At 41.2% G+C, this 16694-nt stretch overlaps 1 long non-coding RNA gene across 2 annotated transcripts; it reads left to right on the plus strand.

The window, feature by feature from the left end:
• The first annotated feature begins 127 nt into the window (after positions 1-127).
• On the plus strand, positions 128-16563 carry LOC310846395. Of its 2 annotated transcripts, none has more exons than XR_014565272.1 (3): positions 128-275; positions 14546-14620; positions 16315-16563. It is a non-coding gene; the product is annotated as an uncharacterized lncRNA (long non-coding RNA). The 2 variants fall into 2 exon arrangements; XR_014565273.1 differs by having other exon boundaries at positions 16321-16563.
• Positions 16564-16694: the final 131 nt, after the last annotated feature.

Here is a 16694-nt window from a genome sequence, read left to right on the forward strand (position 1 = left end):
CAGTTTCATATGTCTGCAGAGAAATTGAGTGAACATGATAAAATTTGAGGAAGAAATGGCTAAAGATCTTTAGACCATCAGGGAAAAAACAGTTTAGACATAAATCTAAGATGCCTGTCTTACCCAAGATTCTTCTGGCTCTGCAGATTTCAGACATATTGTACTCAGGATGAGCCCTTCTAGCCACATATAGTTGGCTGATTTCTTGCTTCCAAAATGAAATACGAACAGGGAACTCTGAGATAAGCACACAGACACAAAGTCAAGACAGCCAAGTGAATGCAATTTTTTAAATGACTGCTTAAGGTAAAAGCAGAACTTCTAGGTTTAAAAATAGTTAACACATCACAGTTGCCATAAATATGATGCTGGGTGGGAACAGAGAAGCCATTAGCCTGATAGTGTCCTTCAAGGCTAGGCAGCAGATGGTTGGAAGAATCCTCTGGATTATCAAGTCTAGCTTTAGGGCTTTCTTTTCTCCTGACATTCATTTAAGCCTTTTAAAAATATATTCACAGGATGTTTGACAGTCGATGACAGAATATGCTTTAATGTGGACAAATATCTAGGTTAAGAGACAGGTCTTCTTGTTACATAAAACAGCTGGGCAGATATTTTATATATACACACACACATACTGAGAACAATATTAACACCATGACACTCATGTAAATCCCGCAAATATGAAAAGAGGTTGTCTACCAAATTATTTTTGACTTATCAGTTTGTAGTCTGAAGGGAGCCCTTTTTATGACCTTTGCTTTGAGACAGTGATGCAACACCCAATAGTCTTTGCTTTCCGCAGGGCAAAGACCAATTAACCATTACCAAGTATGAGGTAGCCATTTTGCGAGCAACCAAGCTAAAAAAAAAAAGTGATTTTTTTAAAAAGTCAATGTGCAAGAATTCTCAAGGAAAATGTACAAGAACAATCCAAACATTTTAAAAAATGCATTTTCTTCTGAGAAGCAGGATATAAATTAACTACCATTGCCTGGTAGACCGTTAGGAGTCATTTTTTTCTCCCAAAGTCAGCAGTTTTCAATGTACTAGCCATGCAAAGGTTTTCAGTGGAGCTAAGCATGCTGGGACTGCAGGGAACCTTTTAAAAATATAATCTGACTCCACATGACCATTTTGAAGAATAATCAGAAAACATGCCTTAGACGCTGACAGACCAAATGAACAGAGCAGCGCACACTCAAGGTGCACAGTAGGGGAAATGCTTCTCACGCACTCCTACGTAAGTCACATAAAACAAATCCCATAATTTTGGGGAAATCACAAAAATGATTAAAATAAAAATGATTTTCAAATACAACTAAATTATGTCAATCTTAAATTTGTTCATTGATTTCCCTGGCCCCCTGGGTAGAAGGTGAATATATCCAAGTTGTTTATTTATCAAATGTTTGTTAAAACAAGCCAGCAAAAAGTCTACCTGCTACAGATCTTTACACTCCAAGTTTTTGCTGGCAAGTCAGTGCACTATAGTGAAACCTGCAGAACTATGGCCGCATCTGCACTATAAATTTAAGCAGACCCGGCCCACCCATGAAGCAAGCTGAAGCAGCTGCCTCGGGCACTGAAAGCCTCTGAGGCGATGCCCCCATGGGCGCCACCTCTGCCATTGGTGGATGAGTGGCACTGGCACAAGCACTGACTTCAAGTGAAATCTCACTGAAATCTCACAAGGTCTCATGGAGTGTGTGAGAGATCTCAAGAGAAATCAGTACCGATGACTGTGTCACTTCTCTGCTGGTAGCACAGGCAGCGGGGCAGGCAGCAAAGTGCAGGGTGGCAGTGGCAAGGCAGGGCAGCGCAGTACTTCCCATTTTGCCTCAAGTAGCAAAATGGGATGAGCTAGCCCTACATTTAAAGCAGTATCATATCACTTTAAACAGACGTAGGCTCACCCCAAGGAATCTGGCAACTGTGGTTTGTCAAGGGTGCTGAGAGTTTTTAAGAGACCTCCTATTCCCCTCAAAATGGCTTAACTATCAATCCCTTTTCTTCCGATGGAACTCTGTGAGCTGTAGCTCTGTGAGGGGAATAGCAGGATCCTAACAACTCACAGCATCCTTAACTAATTATAGTTCATGAGGTTCTTTGGGAGAAGCCACAACAGTTACATTACCTACCTATCTGTTTCCAGGCCCAATCTAAGGTGCTGATGTTATTAACCTTTAAAGCCATAAGCCATAATTTAACATTACAAGGATGAGCTACCGTAAGTCACAGGCTTCACTATTTCTCCCCTCCTCCTCTGGCACTACATGTTCGCTTATGTTTTAGATTAATCACAGCTTGTTGTAAAGTTTGCACCTTGATAAACTTAACTATAGTTTTTTTAAACCAACTAACTGCAAACCATGGGTTATGAAGCTGACTCGCTTCAAGAAAACATAGGCAAAGCTAACCACAGTTTAGGGTTTAGATATAACACTGAACTGAGGCTAATGTAAGGCAGAAGCAGATGCTTCCAATGCCTTGTGAAGGAAGGAGCATGGAAGTCCAAGGCTTGCTGCAGGTAAACCACAAAATGCTAAGCCATGGTTTAGCATTATGTTCAAATGTGTATATTTTTACAAACAACAGAAATGCTTTATTGAGAGAGATGGACAGGGCCCTGTCATTTTGGCCCAGAATTCTGTTAAATAATATTCCATTTCATGCCACTGTGTGTGGAGGGGGTGGAGAGAAGACATATGGAAGGAATCTGGAAAATCCAGGTGTAAGCCCCCCCCCCCCCATTGTTGATGGGTCATGTCATTTCACATACAATAGCAATAATAGTGATGATGTTCTATCTTCCTATTTGGGACCTTTTGTATTTTCCCAGCATGTTCTACCAGGGGCATGAGCCTGCTGGGTGACCTTCCTCAGAAGAAATTGACAAGGACAGATCCCACAATTATTAACCTTTCCACTTGTTTCCATAGTTTATTGTGACAAGACAATGCAATAAGCTTGAAGGTAATCAAAAAGCAATTTTGTAGTAGTGAGCTCAAAATGACAAACCTTCCCTTTTCTAAATAAATCACCATTATTCCCACATGGCTCATGCTTGACAAGTTTGTTTCCTTAGTAACAGAGTACTTAAACATGGGCTAGGTACATCTGCATTATCTCTTTAACCGTAGATGTGGAAAAGGAGGCAATTGGTCACTCTCTCTCCCTCCCTCCCTCCCTCTCTCTCTTTCTCTTTTCTTGGAACTGTAACGAATGAATCTGTCAGCCTTGCAAGACAATGGGATGGTTTTTAGCAAGACAAGTGCAACAGTCCCCAGATAGCCACTTGAGTGTTGAACAGTATTCATGTACTCCAAGGGCTTCTGCAAGAACACTGGCTAAACGGAGTTTAATACTCTCCAGTGTTTGCTCAATAGCTTGGCTGATGCTAAGGTCAGCTGCCTTATAAATTATGGAACAGATTAGGGTGGTTGGGGCTTACAGGAGGAAACTATGAGGCTATGCAGTAGGCAAAATGAAACACGGGGCATGTCTTGTTCAGATTCAGTGGGGAAAGGTAGGTATGTGTCTGCGGTGCTGATTTTGAACCTTCAACTACATCACTGAAAGCGTGGATTTACTTTCCCTGTCATAGCACAGAGCATCACCTCTTGTCGATACTACATGATCATTTTGGATGGTACTTGAAACATGGTGCTTGACCATATCAATAGCTCGTATGCTATAGCATACCCTCAAAGTGGTCAAACAACATTATAAAACAAAAGCTTTTGCAGATGGTATTGTATTAACCATGGAACAACCTTTAGAAGGTATACTAGAATTATTAAAGGAAATAAATGAATTTGGAAAATTGGCAGGTTTTAAAATAAATAAAGATAAAACCAAAATGTTAGTTAAAAACATAGATAACCAAGTTAAAATGAAATTAGGGGACTTTACTGGCTGGAAAATAGAGAAAATGGTGATTTAGGAGTGTGGGTATCAACAAACAGCCACAACATCTACAAAGATAACTATGTGAAAATGTGGGGAGGGGATAAAGAGATTTAGATATATAATAATAATAATAATAATAATAATAATAATAATAATAATAATTTATTTATACCCCACCCATCTAGCTGGAGTCCCCACTCTCCCATGGGGAGTTTTTTTGGGGGTGGCTAGCCCTTGCACTCACCCCCAAAACCCTGGCAGCCTGGACCGTGTCGTCTTTTAATAAATGACACGGAGTGCGCTGCCATTTCCTTCACAGCAGACCGGAACCGCCAGAAGGCCCTCAGCACTGGACCTCAGTGTCCGGGCAGAACGATGGGGGTGGAGACACTCCTTCAGGTATACTGGACCAATACCATTTAGGGCTTTAAAGGTCAGCACCAACACTTTGAATTGTGCTTGGAATAGTACTGGAAGCCAGTGTAGGTCTTTCAAGACTGGTGTTATGTGGTATCGATGGCTGCTCCCAGTCACCAGTCTAGCTGCCACATTCTGAATTAGTTGTAGTTTCCAGGTCACCTTCAAAGGTAGGCCCACATAGAGCGCATTGCAGTAGTCCAAGCGAGAGATAGCCAGAGCATACACCACTTTGGCGAGACAGTCTGCGGGCAGATAGGATCCCCGCCTGCGTACCAGATGGATCCAGCTGCCCTGGACACAGAATTGACCTGCGCCTCCATGGACAGCTGTGAGTCCAGAATGACTCCCAGGCTGCACACCTGGTCCTTCAGGGGCACAGTTACCGCATTCAGGACCAGGGAGTCCTCCACACCTGCCCACATCCTGTCACCCAAAAACAGTACTTCTGTCTTGTCAGGATGGGACAAAATGCAATTATCATTAATGGGGAGAATCTCAGTGATAAAAATTAATATTCTCCCAAAAATGCTATTTTTATTCCAAACAATCCCAATCCTTAATGATACACAATGTCTAAAAGAGAAAAGACCTGTCTAAGTTTATCTGGAGGGGAAAGAAACCTAAGATAAAACATAGGATTCTTATTGATATAAAAGACAGAGGAGGTTTTGCACTCCCAGATTTGGAATTGTACTGTATTTTGAAGCTGCCTGCCTGTGTTGGATAAAAGACTGGATATTGCTAGAAAACACACAGTTGCTTGATTTGGAGGGTCTTGATGCCAAACAAGGCTGGCATGCCTGTATTTGGTATGGTAAAGTGGGAATACATAAAAGCTTCTGCAACCATGTTATTAGAAAAAACTTAATTAGGGTGTGGGAAAATACAAAATTTTATTAGAAAACAAAACATGATGATGGTTATCTCCAATAGAAGCTGAGACAAGGAAAAATAGTAATATGAGTGATAACTGGGGTACCTATCATGATTTGTTAGACCTTTCAGAAGGAGAACCAGAAATTGGGGGGGGGGGTGAAGAGATTAAAGAACATGGCTAAACTATCATCAAATCAAAATTTAAGGTAGATAAGAAATTGAGATTTGCAGAAAAACCATCATAATTCAAAAAAAGGAATAATAAGATATGGAGTTAAAATTTATCTAAAATGTATAGGATTGGGAAACTAAAGAAGAACTCATGAAATCATCTATGATCAAATGGGCACAAGATGTGGGTCATAATATTGATCTGAACCTGTGGGAACATTTGTGGAAAATAAATTTAAAATTCACTGCTAGTTATGCGTTAAAAGAGAACCATTTAAAAATGATCCACAGGTGGTCCTTGGTGCCAAGTAAACTAGCTAAAATGTTTAGAACTAAAAGTGACCCATGCTGGAAATGTAAAGAAACAATTGGTACATTTTATCACTCATGGTGGTCTTGTAGAATAATAAAAGAATTCTGGGAGATGGTCTATAACCAAGTTAAGAAATGTTTAAAAGAACATTTCCTAAAAAGAAAGAAGCTTTCCTTTTGGGAATAACAACAAATTGGTTCCACTTCCGAGTGGGACCGGGTTACACTCGGACCACCAGGTCCCACCCCCACCTCAGTGTGATGTGGGATGGAATCACTGTAAAAACAGTATGCGGTATCAAACAGTATTAGCCCTTGCCTTTTAGAAAGGAATGGTGAGTTCTTTAAAGTGTAACGTGCATACCAACAAAATAAATGCTGGACATGAATTTGCAGACTAAAATGCATAGGGCACAGTTGGCCTTCGTTGTAACTTTGTGGGTTATATGTAAAAAGACAAGTTATGGTATGTTTGCTTAAGAAAATATCATGCTTCTTTCATACCTAGGGATGCTCTCAGTTATTCCATTTCAGGCATGTCCTGTCTTCTCCCACTAACTAGATCTTGTGCCTAGATATGAGAGTCAGTGCTTGACGAATGGTCAGTTCCGAACAAGTGCTTTCCCCTGTCTCCCTGCAGTCTCCAGTGTCCCCTGAAAAACCTGCTCTAGAGGATTGGGGTAACCTCCAGCAGAACATGGAAGGCAGCACTGCTGGCTGTAGGAGGAGAAGAGGATCAGATCAAATCTCCTCTCCTCTCCTGCCAGTGGGAGTCCAGCTAAACTTTTACAATGTTATGATGCTATTGCAAATAACTGGATGAAAAGATTAACAAAATGCTGCTTGCAGAACAAAAGATAGAGGTTTCTGGCAGGAAAAGTGCTGACTCAGTAAACCATGCATGTCTGCCAGAGTCTGACTCAACCTGGTATTATTGTTTTTATGGGCTAAATTCCTGTTGGAGACCTGCAGAGGGTCTAAGCCGGAACTCATTGACCTGGGGAGCAATTTCTACACTTCCAACAAGCCTGGACAGTTATTTGCAAGCCTGGATGAAAGTGTAAAGTGCTTGGTTCCAAACATCCCTTGAGATGTCTGCAAAACTAGTTTAGCAAAGCACGCTCTGATTTTTCAACAGTAGCTAAGGAGGGGTTGCAGAGATGAGAAGAAGGTGGCTTAAATTCAAAGAAGACATCTGGGCTACAGCTTGTGGTCATTGCTTTGCCATGAGGCTCTGGTTCGGACAATACACTAAGGGTTAGAATCATAGAACTGTAGAGCTGGAAGAGTCAGCTAGTCCAATGCATGAATCACAGCTATCCAGCTAAGCTCTACTCAGACAAGATCTATTGAAATTAATAATGCTAAATTAGTTATGCTTATTAACCCCAATGGGTCTACTCTGAGCATTGGATACAACCCATAGTCAGACCTTGGCTTAGGGCAATGTGACAGTAAAAAGGACCATTGAGGATCCAAGTTACTATACAGCATACATAGTTTGACTTACCATATCATGTGAACCAGCCCACTTACAGCACAGTGGCAACTGCGGTGTCGCCCCCATTCCCCTGCCACTGTGGATCATACCCCCTACATCTTAGGTGTGCCTTACACAGCCTGAAAGAAGGCAGGCATATTATACTGTCTCTTTGACCCAGTGGGAAGCTCCCCTCCTCTTGGAGGACGGGAGCAGGATATCTATAGTCAGAGGAAACAAAAATTTAAAAAATCCTTCCAGTAGCACCTAAAAGACCAACTAAGTTTGTTATTGGTATGAGCTTTCGTGTTCATGCACACTTCTTCAGATACAGTGGTACCTCGGATTAAGTACTTAATTCGTTCCGGAGGTCCATACTTAACCTGAAACTGGTCTTAACCTGAAGCACCACTTTAGCTAATGGGGCCTCCTGCTGCTGCCGCACCACCAGAGCACAATTTCTGTTCTCATCCTGAAGCAAAGTTCTTAACCTGAAGCACTATTTCTGGGTTAGCAGAGTCTGTAACCTGAAGCGTATGTAACCCGAGGTACCACTGTACACTGAAACAGAAGTCACCAGACCCTTATATATAGTGAGAGGGTGGGGAGGGGTATAACTCAGAAGGGTGGTGGGAATGGGTGATTGGCTGATAGGTGTGGTAAACCTGTTGACGACTGTTAACGACTGCAATTGGTCTTACAGGAAAAAGCAAGGGGTGAGATGGCTAAAAATAGCTTTAACATGTATAATGAGATAAGAATCCAATGTCTCTATTCAGACCAGGTCTCTCCATGGTTTTAAGTTTGGTAACAAGTTGCAATTGCTCTGAATAGAGACATTGGATCTGGTGACTTCTGTTTCAGTGTATCTGAAGAAGTGTGCATGCAGACGAAAGCTCATACCAATAACAAACTTAGTTGGTCTCTGAGGGGCTACTGGAGGGATTTTTTTTATTTTCTTTCGACTACGGCAGACCAACACAGCTACCTACCTATAACTAGAGTCAGAGGGCTAGGGAATAAGCAAGTAGGACCCAGGTTGGGGTAGCTAGCTGTGCATACTTGCTTCAATATCCCTACTTGGGGATTTTAACTTTTTCTAATGCTCTACAAAATACCTTTGAGTGTTGTGAGACAGTTGGTCATCACCATTGACTGAACGCTGAGTATAAAGAGGTCAAATCAGCTTGAGGAATCTGAGTCTGAATTAGAAATAAAGCTTATACACATGTCCTAATCCCATGCCCTCTTCGTTTATCCTCTATCAATGCCATCTGATTAACTTGCATTGTTCATATTCATCCATGGCCATAATATGACCCTAGTTAGTGTTCACATCTGACTGTTTTATTATTTTGATCCATAATTTCTTTTTCACATCATGCAATAATACTCTCCAGGCAGCTCATTTGAAAGTGATTACTGTACTCTGTGGGCTATAAAACCCACCTGGCCTTATTACACAACCGATGGTATGCTGGGTTAGCAATTGCCCATAAATGCAATGCCTATTGTGTCTAAACTCTTAATTATATTTTCCGTTTTAATTCTGCAGCTCAGGTAGCATGGGCAAACCATTCTCCCCAGGAACATACTTTGGATTTTCTCTCTCCCCCTCCCACCTTTTTTATGGCAAGTGCTTCTTTCTAGTTTGTCAGCCAACTTGTCCATTGGCTTGTCTGAAGATAGGAAAATGCTGGATGCCACATGATCCAGAGTAGAACTGGTTAGTATGGTCTTGTATTGGTGGGAGGAATTTTTGTAAATGTGCTAGTTCTTTTTAAAATGTTTATACCCAGTGCTTTTTTTGGGGGGGATGCAGGGGTACACATACCCCCAAACATTTTGTGAATCTAAGTTTGACCTCATTGAGGGGCAGTATTTCAATATGAGTAGGAAAGTGAGAGTACCCGTAAACATTTTTTTAGAAAAAAAGCACTTTTATACCAGCTAATTGCTAGCATTGAATTTTAGTGTACACTGGTACCTCAGGTTAAGAACTTAATTCGTTCTGGAGGTCCATTCTTAACCTGAAACTGTTTTTAACCTGAGGTACCACTTCAGCTAATGGGGCCTCCCGCTCCCACTGCACCGCCGCTGCACGATTTCTGTTCTCATCCTAAAGCAAAATTCTTAACCCGAGGTACTATTTCTGGGTTAGCAGAGTCTGTAACCTGAAGCGTATGTAACCTGAAGCATCTGTAACCCAAGGTACCACTGTATCTTTACTCCGTAGCACATGAAAATTAGCAATGCAGGCAAGATGACGGCCCTGGAACACATCTGGAAGTAAAGTTGCAAACTCTTATTTCCAAAGACCCTCTTTTATTTTCCCCTTCCACATCATGAAGCCCCTCCCTTTCACATACACTCCTGTGAAATTCAAGATCCTATTTATGATCAATTTTTTCCATTGGTTCAGAAGCATATTTGGTTCCAATGACTTCTCATAGTCCTTAACTCCACCACTCTCAAGGACACTGGGTATTGGGGTTCATAAGATCTGATTTAGAAGGAGAGAGCTTACTGTTTTCAGGCATAGAAACCTCAAGCCCGCTTTTGGCGTCCAGATCTAAATCCATCTGTCCAACCATAGACTGTTCTATAGGGAGCTGGGACTTTATAATATTCTCTTAGAAGCTACCCAGAGTAGCTGGGGTACAAGAAAGAAATGATTATTCTATTACATTCTCTATTTTATAGAGATATCATATTGTAATGCTATGCTCACCCACTTTATTTCCTCTCTCAGACTAGATTCTTTCATATCTTAAGGTATGAATGTATTAAGTTAAAGGTGCCCATGATTCCTACCAATGCCCATATGCTGTTCTGCATTAACTATTGGAATAATTAGTCAATATAAGCTTTCATTCTCATAATAAACTTTTGGAGCAAGTCTGTATGAGAATGGTTCTTATATCTCCAAGGGAAATATCTCACTGCTCAGGGTAGTGTGTTGAAGGTATAAATATGCAATAATTGATTGTGACCCATTGGTTACAATGTCCCACTGATTTAATTGGAATTCAGCTTGGCATTCTCTGGAGTGCAATAATAGAGTTGGTTTAGCAAACAACTGGCCAGAACGAAAGCACTATCCTCCTACCTGGCCCTTTCCAAGGTACTGCTAGTTTACAGAGGGGAGAATGAAGGGTTAACAAATCTATACTTTGTTTGCTTTGGTCCATTTGTGTCCATTTGTCATCCCAGTGTCAGCTTATACTCGGGTGTCTGTTTTCGAGCAAATGTAATTACAAAAGGAAAATAGGCTTGCCCATGTGAAGAATGACACAACAAAGAAACGAATTAAGTTCCAGTAATTGTACTACATGATGATTTCAATGTGTTCATTCAGAGGCTAAATACCATAACCATAAAGATTTTTCCCCCTCTTCCCATGGCCATCAAGGATGATTTCTTCTTTAATACCACTGTTGTCTCTCTACCAAACAGTTCCTTGGCACATGGACATTGCTTATTTATCTATACATCACCTTGCACCTCCTCAACACACCATCAATATTCATCAGACTGATCCCAGGCTGCTCTGCTTCTCTTTGTTTGCAGATCTTCCTTGGGACAGAGATCCTATAATCTATATCTCCTCTGGTAGCTTTCCCACCATTGCCTGCATAATTGAAAAGTCAATAACATACAATTTAGAAACCCATTTCGCTTAATCTACTAGAGGTTTGTGCTGGCAGATTGTGAATGTCACACTAATGGTGAGAAAAGGATTTTGCATAATTGTGAGCTCCAAAGCAAACAACATATTCCAAGCTTCCAAGACCTCATATGTGGCTTTTTATGGTGCTTAAAACATCTCTAGTATAACCTCTGTTGCTAATTTCTTTCAAGACTCCTTCTACAACTGAGCATCACCTTAACTGTTAGTAGTAACTAAGCTATAGCTTTTCTGCTACATAGGAGAGTGGTACTATGATGAATGATATTAACATACCCTTGGTGTTAAGAAAAGAGTACCTCTTTAAACTCAGCCAAAAAAGACTTACATTTCCTCTGGTGATACAATGCCTCACCAGATCCATTCAGATGAATCTTAAGACTTTCTTGTTTGAACAGGACTTTGCAACATTAATTTCCCTTCTAATCTGGTCAGAATTTATTGTGTCTTTTATGGAAGCCTTTGTTGGTTTTGATTTTATATGCTGTATTCAGCCTTGTTATTTATTTATTTTACGACAGTGTGGCTTCTAAAACCATTTAAAAATAATAATAAAATGGAAGAATTGTTATTTCCATTTTTACCATTTTGTGAAAGCAAAAATTCAATACCTTGCAAGCGTTTTCACAGCCAACCATTTTCACTGTTCATGCCTCTTCCACACCAAAGATGGGTCTGTTGCACACAACATCTGGAGGACTTTCCTTAAGACAGTTCATGGCCTGACCCTGCTATAGTCAATGAAATGTCCTCCAGTGATTTTCTCCACTTCTCCAACTGCTAAAGCTACAAAGATTATCTTGTGTGAATGGAGTGGACTCTGCTGTTCATTTGTAAAAGGGCTCCTGCAATCCTGGTGGATCACATTGTATGAGTGAAATCCATTATGACTGTGTCAATTCCAGAGTTGTCCCATGGAAATAGCATGCCCTTTGCCTTTATGTGCCTTCTTCTCCTTAACAAGAGAAAATAACTTCATTCCCCTTTCCCCCCCCCCCCCCCATGGAGTGCTTCTTTTCATATGCATTATTTAATGTGTACTTGGCCAATTCATAATGCCCTGGTCATATCTCAGGTCAGCACTAAGAGAAGCATTAATGTTCACGCAGTAGCTGCTTCTCTATCCCCAAAAGCTCTGGGTACTTACATTTTATAGCCCAATTAATTATTTTAGTTTAGAACAACTCCAATATTGTCTACGATGCTCCCCCAGAAGAAAAAGACAAATAAAATTCCCAATTACCCAGGATAGTATAGCACCTCTGACTATATATCATTATGAAGCCTTTAATACAAATGCTAGATTTTCATTAGCTAAAAGCCTATTTGTCCTTAATGAGCTGTTAAAGACCAAGGGCAACTTTCTCTTTTGACTTGCACCAGCATCGTCTCATTATCCAAGGGTCTGCAAGATTAGAGGAGAGCAAGAAATGAGAGCAGCCCCAGCCCTCAAAGTTAGCACTTGTGAAGCAGTAGGATTTCCAGGTCCAGACCTTATGGCCCTGCACTCCTGGAAAACATAAATGCTCTTGAGGGATGCGCACCTGAGCAGCATAGAAAATGATGAACATGGCATTACAGTATAGCATCATTGTTAGCACATGTATCGGCTTACACACCTTGTGGGGATTAGTACCAGTGACATCATAGTACTGCCGCTCATCATTAAGTTAAACCATTTTCTTGTGAACACAAGGGACTGTCCTATACTTGATCAGGCAGGTCATTTATCCGTCAAGATCCCAGTTTCATTTAACCATTTCTACTTTTCTTTAACCATTCTGCATCAATTAATGCAGAAATAAATTGCATTGAAAATCATCAAAGGGGATAGAAAAAAATCAGTAGGGCATGCTTTATTGTAAATTTACTTTTACAGTTGCCAAGGGTTGTTTGAAAGTGCCCTTTCTATTATTCTACTTCTGGATAGCTCAGTTGGTTAGAGTGTGGTGTTGGTAGCACCAAGGTCGCAGGTTCGATCCTCGTACGGGACAGCTGCTTATTCCTGCATTGCAGGGGGTTGGACTAGATGATCCTCAGGATCCCTCCCATCTCTATGATTCTACAGTGATACTTTGGGTTACATACGCTTCAGGTTACATACGCTTCAGGTTACAGACTCTGCTAACCCAGAAATAGTGCTTCAGGTTAAGAAATTTGCTTCAGCATAAGAACAGAAATTGGGCTCCGGTGGCGTGGCAGCAGCAGGAGGCCCCATTAGCTAAAGTGGTGCTTCAGGTTAAGAACAGTTTCAGGTTAAGAATGGACCTCTGGAACAAATTAAGTACTTAACCCAAGTTACCACTGTATATCTCTAGCGGTCTGCACTCTGCAGCCTTTCCAGGTGCTCAGATCTCTCTCTCTCTCTCTCTCTCTCTCTCTCTCTCTCTCTGTGTGTGTGTGTGTGTGTGTGTGTTAGTTTTAAATAAACAAATAGAGAAGTGTTTTATTGAATGGTAAAATGAAGTATTACCCTTAAAAGCAAAACCAATGACTGCACTGATCTTGGGTGCTGAGTAGCTACCCTCCTTGGCTTTCCACACTTCATTTAAAACCATCCTGAGGTAACTCGTTCCATGGGTTCCCTGCCCCCCACAACTCAGAAGTACAGCCAGCTAAGGAGGCTGTCAAGCATCAAGGAAATGTTAAATGGGAAGAAGAACACACACATACCATACTGAGTCACACAATGGGTTCATCTAGCTCGGTTTTATCTACACTGATGCAGGTTGCGCTGTGGTCTAAACCACTGAGCCTCTTGGGCTGGCCGTTGACAATTCAAATCCCCGCAATGGGGTGAGCTCCCATTGCTCTGTCCCAGCTCCTGGCAACCTAGCAGTTTGAAAGCACACCAGTGCAAGTAGATAAATAGGTACCGCTGCAGCAGGAAGGTGAACGGCATTGCCATGCGCTCTGGTTTCCGTCACGGTGTTCTGTTGCGTCAGAAGTGGTTTAGTCATGCTGGCCACTTGACACAGAAAGCTGTCTGTGGACAAACGCCGGCTCCCTCAGCCTGATAGCAAGATGAGCACTGCACCCCATAGTCGCCTTTGGCTGGACTTAACCATCCAGGGGTCCTTTACCTTTTTGCCTTTGCACTGACTGGCAGCACTTTTCTAGTTTTCAGACAGGGGACATTCCCAGCCCTACCTAGAGATGGCAGGGATTGTACCTGGGACCTGCTGCATACAAGTAAGATGCTTTAACATTGAGCTGTAGCTATGCATGAGCAGCTGCTCAGGTGATGCCTGCCAGGTGTGGAATTTGTCTTCCATTGGCCCCAGCCAGCATAAGAAAGAACTGCGGGATTTGTAGTCTACAGCATGTGGAGTGTACCAGGTGTGCTACCTCTGGTTTGCAGATATATATTTTCCTGGTTTATCATTCCAAAAGCAATGCAGTAATATTAATCATACAGGAGGCCCTTTGTAGAAGAAAGATGCAGATGGGAAATTAAGAAAGAGTGCCTGTGCCCTATCTTTATTCACGTCTCCCACATCACTTACAACAGCCAATCTAGGTGGCATCTGCTTTCCCTATTATCATTCCTGTTTGCCATCCTGACATGAAAAATAACAGAGAACGGTACAAGTACATGCAAGGTCAGACACACAAGTTATATTTTAGAAAATGTACCAGTAACCTTCTCTGCACAGTAATTAGCTTTTTGTAACCTTTAATATAAGACAAAAATGCACATGGCTGAAAGGAAGGCTAATCAAAGGCGCAGGATTGAAAGCAAAGAGAATGAAGGCAGGCAGGTGAGTTTGTCTTACCACTCTTCAATCCTGACTCACACAGCAACAATTAATAATGATAATAAAACGTGCCCACGCAGGGCTTGTCAAATAATTCCACCAGGGACTTAAGCTATCAGATCTTGTTAAAAGCAGCATTAAACACTCACCTTTTCCAACACCGACTTAGCCATGGAAGCCACGCAGTATGTATGGAACATGCAAGGCAATACAAATAAACCAAGATACTTGCAAGCAGCCAAATATGAATAAATGGAGAGAGGAACAAGTTTAGCAGTGGATTAGAAAGCAGTTCAAGGGATATCTATCAATATATCTAGGATCAAAAGGTTTCACTTTAAGAAAAGAGTTAAGGCGCTTAAAAATTCACTCATGCTCCAAAAAGCACGTAAATTGATTTTGAAAAACTAAGCAAAAAGGCATGCGCTGGCTGAACACATGAAACACATTTACTTCTCACTAGGTATTAGGGAGCAATTCTACGCAGTTTTCATTTTAAGGCAAACCTATGTAATTCGTACTTTCTGAAACAATGCATAAACTAAAACGCAGCCATTCTTCAAGATTCACACTTCTCTAAATCTTCCACTGCAGTTTATCAAGCAAATAATATGTAGAAAAATCCACATACTAAAGTCTGCAAAAATGCATATATTAATGAAAAGAACATACAGAAAAATAGCACCCTTCTGCTACTACGGGCCATGTGGCAACCAACATGTGGTTTCAGCACAACTGAAGACTTGTCACCCTTGGAAAATGAGAGAAGGCATAAAGATGGACCCATGTGCACAGTGTTACCATAATAGCAGCATTAATAATAATAATAATAATAATAATAATAATAATAATAATAATAATAATATATAAACCTATACCCACAGATGTCAGGCCGGTTATAGCTGCCCAGAAGGTATTAACTATTGGGCATGCCTTCCAGAGGAGACAGAAGGTTCCTAGAGCCCCACAAAAAAACCCCAATGTTTTATATTCAAATAGTGCAGACTGCTTTAAGAACACAATAACACAACGCTCCTAGGTTTACAGAGATATGATTTGAAAGCCATGGAACTAGCCCAGCATTTGGGGGGGGGTGCACCAGTCTCACATCCATATTTTGATATAGCTCACTTTGAAAAAATGCAGACAGGATGGCAGGGAACTATAATTTCTTTGTGAAAGCTCCTAAATCTTCATGGCTTGCTGTTAGAGGGCTGACATTTACTGTTTTGGAAGTGCTTGCTGTTTCCATGGCATTATAGATGCTGCAGGGCACTGCAAGAGCTATGTATCCCACATACATATACAAGGAAGCTGGAGGCAATCCTTTGTTGAAATCTGGGCATTTTCTGGGACCCAGCAGAGTAAAACTCAGGCTTTCTCTGTCGACTGCATCCCAAGGTCTGTTTTACCTTGCTTGTTTCTCCTTTGATTCCCCTTGCCACACTGGGCAATTTTAATCAATGCCAAACATTGCACAGAAGGCTGCTAAGTGAATATTGTCTCCCTGCTCCCCCTCCACAACCAGCATGCATTTGGTGTGCCTTACTAATTCGCCGTGAACCCATAAATAAGTCTTTTAAGTATTCTGTAACCAAATAATCCAAATCGACTGTACCAGGCTTTGCTATCAAGGTACACAAAAGGAAGGTTTACCTATTTCAGTTTGTTATAATATAACACATTCTGTTCCCAAGATTCAGGTTTCGAATTTATTGGTGTTATTCTTGCTGTCCGAGAAATGGAGTATCAGAGGAGAACATACAAACCGGTGGCAAGATCAAAAAGCACAAAACAAGAGCCACAAGAATGAGGGAGCTGCGTCTGACAAGCCTGGATTTACAGAAGCCATCCTGGTTTCTGATTTGAACCTGGAATGTCCCACTATTCCTTAGGATGTCCCTAAGGAATTTCTTCATCAGAGAAATGTTGGAGGGTGTGGAGTTATGCAACCCTTGGGCCAAAAAGTTAAGTAACTATACAGCCTTTAGAAGACAGCTGGAGACACCCCTATATGGGGAAGTTTTTTAATGTTTAATGTTTCATTATGTTTTTTATATATGTTGGAAGCCATCCA

The sequence above is a fragment of the Podarcis gaigeae genome, assembly GCF_964106915.1.
Source record: "Podarcis gaigeae genome assembly, chromosome: 6".
Taxonomy (NCBI): Eukaryota; Metazoa; Chordata; class Lepidosauria; order Squamata; family Lacertidae; genus Podarcis; species Podarcis gaigeae.